At 44.8% G+C, this 11,713-nt stretch overlaps 1 long non-coding RNA gene across 1 annotated transcript; it reads right to left on the bottom strand.

Moving 5' to 3' along the window:
* Positions 1–9,301: 9,301 nt before the first annotated feature.
* LOC149323755 (uncharacterized) lies at positions 9,302–9,840 on the bottom strand. The gene is made up of 2 exons (XR_016280238.1): positions 9,605–9,840; positions 9,302–9,487 (listed from the first exon to the last, which is right to left on the bottom strand). It is a non-coding gene; the product is annotated as an uncharacterized LOC149323755 (long non-coding RNA).
* Positions 9,841–11,713: the final 1,873 nt, after the last annotated feature.

Here is an 11,713-nt window from a genome sequence, read left to right as displayed (position 1 = left end):
AGATTACATTCTTAATTGTGGGCAATAGTCAAGGGTATTACCCACTTTCTGCAAAAAACAGATTGCATGGAATTTACATAGAATTATTCTTTAATCCCAAGTAAATTGTCAATTAATTTCACAGGAACATCAGGCATGACATCTACTGTTTAGAGCAGGGACATCTGTGTACAGCACTACAATGTGGTCTCACATTACCATTGAAATTTAGTGATACGCAGTTGGATGGGTTTTCCAGAATCGCCTTTCATTTTCTGGGTGACACTTTCAACATATCTTCACAGCCTGACAACTTCATGACACTGAGGGGATTCAAAAATAACATATCAGAAAGGATTTTCTCTTTTTTCATAATCAGCATTTTCAGTTTCTTGAATGCCTAACACAAGCCTACATGTAAGGGATTAAAATATTTCTTCCTACAGCCAGTCCATAACCCCACTGAATCAAAATATTTGATTTGAAGACAGAAGGAATAATGATCCACTAGGGCAGTCATAGGCAATTCTGTCCTCCAGTTGGTTTAAAACTGCAGTTTACAGAGCTCCTCACCATAGTTTATCCTGGCTAGAGCTGGAATATCAGGAGGGCTGCATGATTCCTTGGCTCTTCGCAAGAGCAAATGATGCCTATGATCAAAGTCCATTGTAGTCACAGCAAGACTTACTATGCATGATAATTCGAAATGGACTTTAAAACCCTATATAGGGGACTGTGGGGAAAGACTTTCCCCATGGCTTTCTTCAAGATCTGAAACTGCCTCTCTACGGACATAGACTAGCTTTCTTCCCTTTGACTTTGTGTAAATAGCTAGACGAAACCTTTTCATCAGTGGTGGCTGGTGGCTCTGAAATGGGGCACTGAATCCATTCTGGATTTTAGTCCAAACTTTTTGGGCGATACAGTTCAATATCTTGGTTAGCATGAGCCAACCCTTGAGAATTGACCTTTTCTCTCAAAGGAGCTTTTTAAAGCATGGAAGCTGTATTTTATTTTATGGATTTTTAAAAAATTATATTTTCATTCTTACTGCTTTTGATTACTTTTCGTTATCACTGCATGCATCTGCATTAATTTTAAGCTACTTTGAGCCTCTTTCCTGGATAAAAGGTGACATATAAATTGAATAAAGAAAGAAAGAATGAGGGCCACTGTTGGGGTTGTTGTGTGATATTTTTGCACTGAGTTTTTCTTCTGTATAGCTCTGTGCAATGCTCAGTCTAAAAGAAGTTCTGCAGATGCAAGGCAGAGATGGTGCAAGTGAAAAAAAATAAACTGTCAATCTCCATGCTGACTATGGATGATGGCAGTTGTAACACATCCAGAGACTATCAGGATAGGGAAGGCTGAAACATAGAATGCTTGAAGGCCACCAACACGAGATCCATAGTTGTTTCACCTTTATCTACTTCAAGGAAGGTGATAACACTCTTTGATGAATTGGAAAATATCAGGTAAGTGGAACATACTGCATTGCCATTTTAGTTGGGATGAACAAGGATCAGTCTACCTAGTTCAAAACTCTTTGGGCAACTGACCTGTGATCAAATAAACATGCAGTGTTAACACCAGAATGAAGCCCTCTTCAGTAAGGTGTAAGCTAATGCCCTTCAACATTAGAGTTACTTCCATACATTTATTGGCAGCAATGTCAGTACCACTATGCTGTGTGGCAATAATCCACATGACTTATGAATTGCATGCTATTTGAATTTCCCCACAATATGGATTTCCCCTTTTTAAGTGTTCTTGAACTCTGTGGAACAATGTAAACCCTTAGATGCAGGTACAATGGAAACTTGGCAGCTGCCCAACCTAATTGTTTGCTGATCCATTTATGCTGATGGAGGCAAATGATAAGATGATGGACATTCCATAAACAAAATCTGACCACACTTGCAGATCAAGCTTACCATATATACTCAACTCAACATTATACGTTGAGGCCAGGTTTGGGAGCAAAATTGTGGATATGACCCATGGATAAGTTGAGGGTAAAACCATAGGGCATATAACAAAGGATCCAAATGATGAAGCAAAGTAAAACAATATCCGATAACTTACATAATTTCTTTTTGTGCTCACAGTAAAGGCTGGATGGTTGAGAGAGTTGAGAGGAGTCAGTGTTTCCAGGAGAAGATTACACTCTTGCCTTTCACCAGGAAGTGGTTCCTTTTTTATAAGAGTCAAAGGACAGTACTTACATTGACCCATGGATAAGTCAACTCAAGTCGGGTCAATATTTTTACTAAAATTTCTAGACTTATTATTTGTTATCATTGATAATAAATAAGGTAATTCAATGCTGGCAGTGGAATGGAATGTCATCTTCCACCAGGCATGAGAGCAACTGTCCAGCTCAGAAGGTGTGAGATGGTTGTGTGGTACACAACAGTCTCCTTCAAACACCTGTCTCCAGCTCCCTACATCACAGAAACTGCTGCTTGAGATGGTTGACATACTTTTTCCAATGGTAGGGAGGGCCCACGTTGAACCTGCATATATTGATTGAATAGAAATGTGTACAATATGGTTGTTTCAGAGCATACTGTGCCCAGATCTTCTCACTTGAGACATCTGTTACACCACTTTGGTTATGTATGCAACCTGGTCCTAAAATCTGACTTCAGTCTGGATAATTTTGTTAGAGAAAGGTTTTCAGGGTTCTTGGAATTTATCTGTACCTGCCTTTATCACCTTTTTACTCTGGAGGAACCTTTGAAATAAGTTCAGGTTTCAGAAAGGCCCTGCATAGAAATTATTATTATTATTATTATTATTATTATTATTATTGTTTATTTATATAGTGCCGTAAGTTTACACAGCGCTTTACATAGTCCTTAACCAAGATACAGACAAAACCTGCCTATGGTGTACAATCTAAAATCAAAAGCAGCAAAAATTATAAAATAACAACTTATAATAATATAATATGTAAAAAATACATAGCAAATAACAATAAGAATCAAATAACATGGCAAATCACACTAACAATAAAAAGCAAAGAAATAGATAGCAGTTCACAACAACAGTAAAAAAATGCATAGCAATAGGATATTAATCCCCATTCTCAACCCCCCCCCCCCTCAATCCTGGTCCTGATCCTGAAAACATTGTTAAACAGCCTCAGCTACAACTTAAAAAAAAATGTATTTTATTTTGTTCAATTACAGTCTCTCATGAAACTCTAGTGATCTCTTGCAGAACTCTAGGGTTCCAGGGAACCCTGGTTGAGAAACCCTCATCTACACTTTTGTAGTTATAATTAGAAAGCAAACCAACTTTTTCATTCTCAAAATATGAAACAAAACCCGCAAGAAAAATGTTACAAAATGGATCCTCCAAATTCTTTGATTTTTGTTCCTGGACTGAGCAGAGAGGTGTCACCAAAACCTAGCTGCTGATCACCATTAAGCCTTCTCACCCTCTCTTCTATCTATGGGCTCTTGTGATTTTGAGGCTCTTTTAAAGTCCTGTGAAGTGTATGATTGATAGAGCACTGGTTGGGGGGGGGGGGAGGAAGAAATGGAGGAAGGGGAATGACCTAGAATGTAATTTTAAAAACCCGTTCCTTCCACTTTAACCACTTATGTCTGATGATGGGCAACTAATGCAGTGCTCTGCACAGAACTTCACACTAAACAATCATCCTGCACACAATTGGCTGGGTGTTGTTTGCAGAACTAAAGCAGAAGAGGATGTCAGGAGCTATAACATTCTTCCCTATGATTTCAGCCTTGTTAAAATTGCCACCTGATTCCTCAGGACTCTGCCAGGGTTAAAAGTCACAGTGATCTCAATTTATTAGACCAGCAAGGGCTTACTGAAGGCACCTTGGAATGGTTCCCCTTTCATAACTCCATCTATGACTTCTAATAAAACATGTTGCCCTCATGCTGAGCTGGCACAGCGCTTAAACATTGCTAAGTGCAAAGTTGTAGAAATGATGAGGATGGGGGGGGGAGGGGGAGGGAAGCAAGTAAGTAAGTTGTCCTCCATTTTCACTCTATCTTCCGTGCAAACAATAGCTTCATCTATTCAGGCAGCTGTGCTGTGTGCACACAGCCTTTGCCACATGCTTTGGGAGGTGACAAGGATGCAAGACTGACTGTATGTCTGGTGAGTGTGGCAATTTACTACTGACACACAGTGGAAAACTGGTCTAGTGTTGCCAAGAATGCTTCTTCTGTCAGAGCCTGCCAAGGAACACCATTGAAGGATACCATGTCATTTGGTGAGACAAGAACTAGGGCTCAGCTGAGCAATAAAATAAATATATACAGAAATTGGCAACATTTTTTTAAAAAAAGCCTTCTGTTTTTTACAGTACAGTGTATTGTAAAACAACACCCCGGCCAACCTACCAAGGCATGCCAATAATTTATAGTGCATTACCTCATGTGCCTGTCACGCCATGAGGGACAGTATTACAGTACTGCTGCATGTGCATTTACAAATGGAATGCCAAAAGAGTGGCTTGAATGATGAAGCACTTATGCCTCTCCAGACTCTAAAAGGCACCCGAGTGAGGGGTTTTCTAGAGAGACCCTGAAACAGGTCAGCCCAATCAATCTTTTCTTAAATGCTTAGCTTCAGAGTGACACAGCCCACAAATAAAGTCTGTTGCTTACTATAATGGCATTCATTGTGGGGAAATCTAAAATGAAAGGAACACAAACTCTAGGGAAGACTGCACTATTTATTTATATCCTACTATTTATAGCCTTAGCCAATTCGAAGGCTTGCAGCTGATAACAGCAGATGAAAATGTAGATAGCAGGCATCTTTATGATTCATCTAAAATTCAATTAAAACTACACTGAAGCATTTTTAAGTGGGTGGGACAAAGTAAAAACATTTTCTCTTTCCTTAGAAAAACTCTAATATCTAGACTCCATTTGGGAAGTAATTTTTTTTAAGGAAATTCAATTTGTCCTTGATATTTTGAAAAATATGACTCAAGTATGAATAATGATGGACCCCACAATAGCTCTATAAACTGTTCTGTTTTCAAAAGGCAGCTACACAATTTGGTAGAACAGCAGTTAAAGGGAAATCCAGGAGAAACAGTGGTACTGTTACCACAAAACCACAGGGCCCAAAAAATAGTTCCTTACAGCCCAGGGGTTATCTGTAAGATGCCCACCACAGAGGTGCACTAAGAAGTGAAGTGCTGTACTGCAGCTGTGCATCATCCAAAGAATGACTGCAAAGTCAGTCAATCAGATGCTATCTTTGGAGTGACATGGCCAATGAAGGGGCTTGGGTACTGAATTGTTATTTCCCTTTCCATCCCTTGCTATTCTGATACACTTATTGGCTGTGAGCAGGAAAAGGTGACCTGTAGTAGGTTGAACTTGTTGCTACTCCTGCTGTGGGTAAAATGATTTCAGGCAGCAGTCTTGATCACTTCACACATCAATCCACCAAAGGAATGAGGGAAAGAGGAGAGTACCATCACCCAGTACTGCTAATGGGTTAAATAAAAAGGCAAAGCAGCAGCTGTAGCCACAGCAGCAACAAAGGGAGGGAGGGAATGAAGAGGGGAAAAAAATACTTCCACAGAGTTTGAGTGGCAGCAGGTGTAAAAAGTGTAGAATGAACTCTGGTTCCCCCAAACACTTCCACTTCTAAACAAGGCAGCAGCCCTCACAACCAAAATTAGCAGCACCTCTCTATAAAAAGGAACTTTAAGAGTTGGGACATGTTATATTCCACTGGAAAATTGTCTCTGCTGAAATTCTCTCTGATGCACAGTTGTCAAAGGTTAGCAGGCCTGCCCTTTGCATTGGTGATCCTACATTGACAGCTGCACATGTAGTGTGAGTGATGGAATTCAAAGATATAGCCATGTTAGTCCATAGAATCAGTATCTAGAGAGATATTGTAGCATCTTTGAGATTAACTAAAACTGGTTTCAGTTAGTCTCAAAAGTGCTACAAGATCTCTCTGTATGTAGTGTGATGGTTATATAAGCCATTAATCAGTCTTGGAGTCCATCTTTAATTGAAACATGCATCCAAAGAGGCATGTTTTAATTCTTTTTTTTAAAAAATAAAACAAACCATATACATTGTTTTTTGTGGGTTTTTCGGGCTATGTGGCCATGTTCTAGAAGAATTTCTTCCTGACATTTCGCCAGCCTCTGTGGCTGGCATCTTCAGAGAATGCTTGCCTGGAAAGGACTTGGGTATATATATATATTGGGTGACCTGGAAAGGCAGGAGTGATTTGCATGCGTATTGTTCTGTTGCTAATGGCAGGCCTCAGGGTGGAGGGTCTCCAAAAGAGGATGAGTGTCTGCTTGATGGTGCTCATTGTCTGCTGGGAGATTTCTCATTTGCATTCGTTGAGTCTTTATCTTGTTATTTTTCAGGACTGGTAGCCAAACCTTGTTTACTTTAAGGGTTTCCTCTTTTCTGTTGAGATTGTCCAGGTGTTTGTGGATTTCAATGTCTTCCCTGTGCATCCTGACATGGTAGTGGTTGGCATGGTCCAGAATTTCAGTATTTTCAAACAGTATTTTATGCCCAGGATGGTTTGTGGCATGTTCTGTTACTGCTGATTTTTCTGGATGGTCCAGCCTGCAATGTCTCTCGTGTTCCTTGATTCTTGTTTGCACATTGTGTTTGGTGGTCCCTATGTAGACTTGTCCACAGCTGCATGGTATGCGGTAAACTCCTGTGGCTGTGAAACCTCTCTCTGGTCCTTGGCTGAGTGAAGCATTTGCTGGATTTTGTTCAAGAACTCCAACCATCACCCAGGACAAAAAAAGAAGCACAATCAAAACAGTGTTAGACCGAGCAAAACGCATCTGCGAACCCCACTTCTTGGAAGATGAACTGAAGCATCTGGACCGGGCTCTACAGGCCAATGATTATTCCAGCTCAGACATCAGAAGGGCTGCCAGGCCCAGGAAAACCCAAAGGAGTGAAGACGAGCAGCCACCCAAAGGGAAGGTATTTTTACCATACATCAAAAGAGTCACAGACAGAATAGGCAAAGTGGTGAGTAAGCACACCTGCAAATGGTTTGTGAACCGACAAAGAAAAGGAAATAGCTGCATCATCCTGAAGTGCCCCAGTCACTAGCTCCATTGACTGCCCTTGTTCGGTGCAGCTCCCTTCTGTAGGTCCGTTCCTTAGCTTATTTGTAACTACAGTTACTTAGTTATGAATGCATTGTAGGATCTTGTCCCTTGTTAGCATCAAATTACAAACAACATAGACACTTAGAAAGACTTAGTTTTCTCAATAACCAGGGTGAAACAAACTTGCATTTCAAAATTAATACAGGGAATGATGGGAAACATACTCTATTGGTGTGAGAAGTAATGTTTTCTAGTTACTTTTTAATGTTAGCTTTAAGGACACTTAGAGGCATTTTGACATGTATTTGTCAAGTTTTATGCTATTTCCTTGATAGCCTAGAGATTTCCTTCCTATAGAAATAATAACATTTTTATTTTAAAAAATACCCAGTGACTTGAGTTTATTTTAAAACATTACATCAATTAACAGCAGTGGGTTACTCTTTAAACACCTTTATGGGTAGTGGAAACAAATTATTTTTTAAATTAATTTTTTCAGGCTTTGACTTTGGAGTTAAAAGACCTAAGCTAAGCATTCTCTGAAAATGGAAATTCAAAATGTGTGGGGTTCAACATGTCCATTTCCGTATATCTGAAGGCTTCACTCCTCCTACCAAATAATCTTTCAGTAGCTGCAGATGACTCTCATATCAGTGACAATTGATATGTTCTGGGTTTTAGTCCCACTTTCAAAGGCCTTGAACTTATTTTCAAGGCCCTGAACATATTTTTACACTAGTGGTCAGCACCTAAGATAGCCCCTTTAAAGAAAAGAGTGAAACCTACAGCACATTCATCACCCTGTGATCCCAGGTAGTCCTCACTCTACCATGCTTATTAGCCTCTGAGTACTTAAAAGCTGCTTAAGTGAAAGCTCCCTTTCTAATCCTTAATGCACATTACAAGTGTGTGTGTGTGTGTGTGTGTGCCTTCAAGTCATCAGTCAATTTACGGTGACTTCATGAATTTCATAGGGTTTTCTTAAGCAAAGCATACTCAGAAGTGGTATTTTTCTAGTTCCTTCCTCTGAAATATAGGCGGGATACAGACGGGCAAAAAGGGGTGTATTCATGACGTCATGAAGGTAGAGCCTTCAGACGGGCCTTACCTGAATGCCGCCATGAACATGCCCCCCGCACGCCCCAAGCGGGAAGAGGCGGCATTAAAAAGGTGCTGCTTTTCTCCGCTACTTTTCCGTTTGATGCGCAGCTGCGCAGCTCTGTACGTCAGAATTGCTATGCCGCTAATTTAAGTTGCCCATTTAAAAGCTCCGTGTCAGCTGCGTCGCATATTGGGTCGGGGTCCGGGACATGCGTGGTTTGCAGTCAGGCTTTAATTGCAGTGTCCGCTGCCATGCAGCTGTGGAAGCTGCGGCACAGCTGCGGTGCATTTTAAGTCTCGTAACCCTAACCCTAGAGCTCCATGTGCGCATGCGTTGCTGGAATCGCGGGAAGTTGTAAGTTTTGCCGGCGGATGTTTTGGTTGTAGAAAGTGATAAGGGAAAGTTTGGAATTTAAAGTGACCCCCTACACACATTCCTGCGCCATTTTCACCTGGGAACGGGCACAGTTCGGCTGCTCCTGGCACAGCTGTGCGGCGGCTCCCCTTTGGCACCAGGCAGGATGGCACAGCCATCCACCAGCACCCCGAAAAAAGGCAGGGGGACGTCTTGGTCTCATGCGGAGCGTGTGAGGGTCCCGGCGGGCCAGCCAGCCAGAGCGGAGCCTGTGGCGGTAGAGGAGGAGGAGGACGAGGATGAGACCCCGGACCTTGAATGTGCCCAAGACCTTTCGCCTCCCAGGGCATGTGTTCCCTCCCAGCCCTATCTAATCTATTCTACCCTTCCTGTTCTCTCCTCCCACCATGCCTGGCTCACTGGTCCCCAAACCAGCAATGTCCAAACTCTGTCCTTCCAGGTGTTTGGACTTCATCTCCCAGAATCCCCAGACACCTTGCCCTGTGGTCTGGGATTCTGGGAGATGAAGTCCAAACGCCTGGAAGGACAGAGTTTGGACATTGCTACCTCCCAGCACTCCTGCCTAGCTTTAGACTGCACAGTTACGCCTAAGCTGTCACATTCACACACACAGCCACACTGCCGCAGTTGCGCATAATGAACCACACAAGTTTTTTAAAAAATAAACTTTTTTATTAATAACAACAATAAAAATCTTATTTACAACTATTTACAAAGGGAAGGGGGATGGTAAAGGGTGGTGGTGAAGGGGGATGGCACAGGGGGCAGGGGAGGGAAGCTGCTTCAGGGAGGGGGAGGCGGCGGTGGGGCGGGAAGCCGGCGGAGGATCTCTTGGAGTGTCTGCTCCATGGAGGACACTCTCTCCGCCAGCTTCTCCACCTTGTCCTCCAGCACAGAGAACCTCCGCTCCATCCGGTTCTCTGTGGGGGGAAAAGAAAGAGGATGGTTAGGATCAGCCTGTGGAGCCCATCACCCACTCCCACAGGCAGGGTTTTGGGTACCCCCACTCCCTTCCCTGGGTTCACCTCCACACTTACCTTGCTGCCGGGCTTGGAGCAGGCGATCCATGGCCCTGGCATCCAGGGCCAAGTCCTCTGGCTGGCCAGGCAGGCGGCGGCTCGGGCCAGGCTCCTCGGCGGCGGCAACAGCAGCAAGGACTTCAAGCCCTGCAAAAGAGGAAGAAAAGGCCCAAGTTACCATGCTGGCATGGCAGAGGAGGGCACAAGTGTCGTGGGGGCTGCAGTCAGGCAACCCCCACCCCTCACCCTGGGGACCTACCTGCTGCCAGAGGAGCCTGCTCTGGCTGCGGAGGGGCCACAGCAGCTGGTCCTGGCTGTGGCCCACCCTCGGGGACATCCTCGTCCCCCGAGGATGGTGGAGAGGGCGACCTGGCACGGTGCCCTCCCTCCCTCCGCCTCCGCCTCGGCCGCACGCCTGCAGAAGGGAAGAGGAGGGATGGCATTGGCACCATGCAGGAAGGAGAGGAGGGCAAGGGAAGGGTCAAAGAGGGGAGGACAGGGCATGGCAAGAGCTCTGACTTACCTGGAGGACGGCGATCTTCTGGTCTGGGCCGATCTCCCCTGATCCACAGGTCCTTCAGCCGCGAGAAGAATGGTGGCCGCCTGTCAACCGGGGGCTCCTCTCCGAAATCCTCAAGGGTTTCAAAGAGCGCTGCCTTGAGAGTTTTAAACTTCACTCTACATTGGTGCAGCGTTCTTTGAAACCCTTGGTTTCGGAGGGCACGAGAGGACTCGAGAAAATGCCCCCGGTTGGGCTTGTTGGTGCTGGCCATCACCCTCCTCGCAGCTGCCTGTGGCATCAGGGAGTCCAGGAGGATCCCGACCTCCTCATCGGTCCAGTAGGCGAATCGGACCAGGACCCTCCTGCGTGGCACTGCCATGTTGATCGCCGTCCTGGGGTCTTGCACAGTTGCGCACGGGTATATATGGGCACCTGCGGCTCAGGGCCGTTAGGCCAAGGTGGTCCTAGGCCAATGATAGCTTTCAGAGGAGCAGTTTGAATCTCTCCCCCAATAGATGCCCTCTGGGTGCCCTATTGATACATTCAAATGGGCCATTAGGAAAGCTTGAATTTGAGGGGGATTGATACATTGTCAAAGGGGCAATTGGCAGTTGGAGCTGATGTATCTTTTTGACCCAGGAAAACAGGCGCCAGGAGACCTTTTGTGTGTGTGTGTTTGTATGTGTCCCCCTCAGGCACGTGGCAAAACATGCCCACAGCACAGATCAGGAATGATAGGCAGACACAGGCTGTGGATAATGGGATACATTTATTCATGTGCTTATGCTATTACAGAACATTGCACTCTGACATCACAGATGATGGCATAGGAGCCATCCTTCAGATTCTCCTTGTCAGAAAAAAAATCTGCCAGGGCATTCCTCACAGTCTCCCCTGCTTTCTTCTTCTCTTTCTCTTGAGCCTCTGTGATTGGTGCCAGGGTGGGCAGCACAAAACGGCGCCTATATCGCATGCCCTCATCCAGGACCCTGCCCTTGGTCTCATAGATGTTGTGCAGAATGACACATGATGCCAGGATGGGCACCACGTTCTCCTCTGCCACCAGCAGTGGGGCAGTGAGACAGCGCCATCTCACCTTCAATCTGCCAAACGATCTCTCCACGGCCCCCCTCACGCGATTTAACTTCTTGTTGAAGAGCTTCTGTTTGGGAGTGCGGGGGGTCTTAAACGGTGTCATGAGCCACTTCCGAATGGAGTAGGCACAGTCAGCCAGTTCAGGGGCCCGATCGGCTGGCCTCTGATGTTGATGCTGGGGTTCCCTTGCACATAGATGCCAGCCTCCATGGCCTCGTAGATGAGAGAATTCCGTGCCACCCTGGCATCGTGGGCTGACCCATGTCATTCGAGCTCCAGGATGACAGAATAGGAGCCCCTTCTGTTGACATAGGCATTCCTCAGCCCCAAGGGTGGTATGATCAGGCAGTGGCACCCGTCCATGAGGCCAACCACTTGTGGGAAGCCGCGGCGACCAAAGGCATCCATAATCTGTGGGGGAAAGGAAGGGAGAGAAAGAGAGGAATTGAGATGACAACTCTTTTACACATGCGCAACTGCACCATAGCAAGAACAGCAAATGTACAGTGAGGGGGTGACACTTGATACAG

The sequence above is a fragment of the Sceloporus occidentalis genome, unplaced genomic scaffold (assembly GCF_023333645.1).
Source record: "Sceloporus occidentalis isolate IW3139 unplaced genomic scaffold, rSceOcc1.0.p SCAF_1, whole genome shotgun sequence".
In the NCBI taxonomy this organism is placed as follows: domain Eukaryota; kingdom Metazoa; phylum Chordata; class Lepidosauria; order Squamata; family Phrynosomatidae; genus Sceloporus; species Sceloporus occidentalis.
Note: the sequence above shows the minus strand (reverse complement) of the source record. Positions and strands in the feature narration are given on the sequence as shown.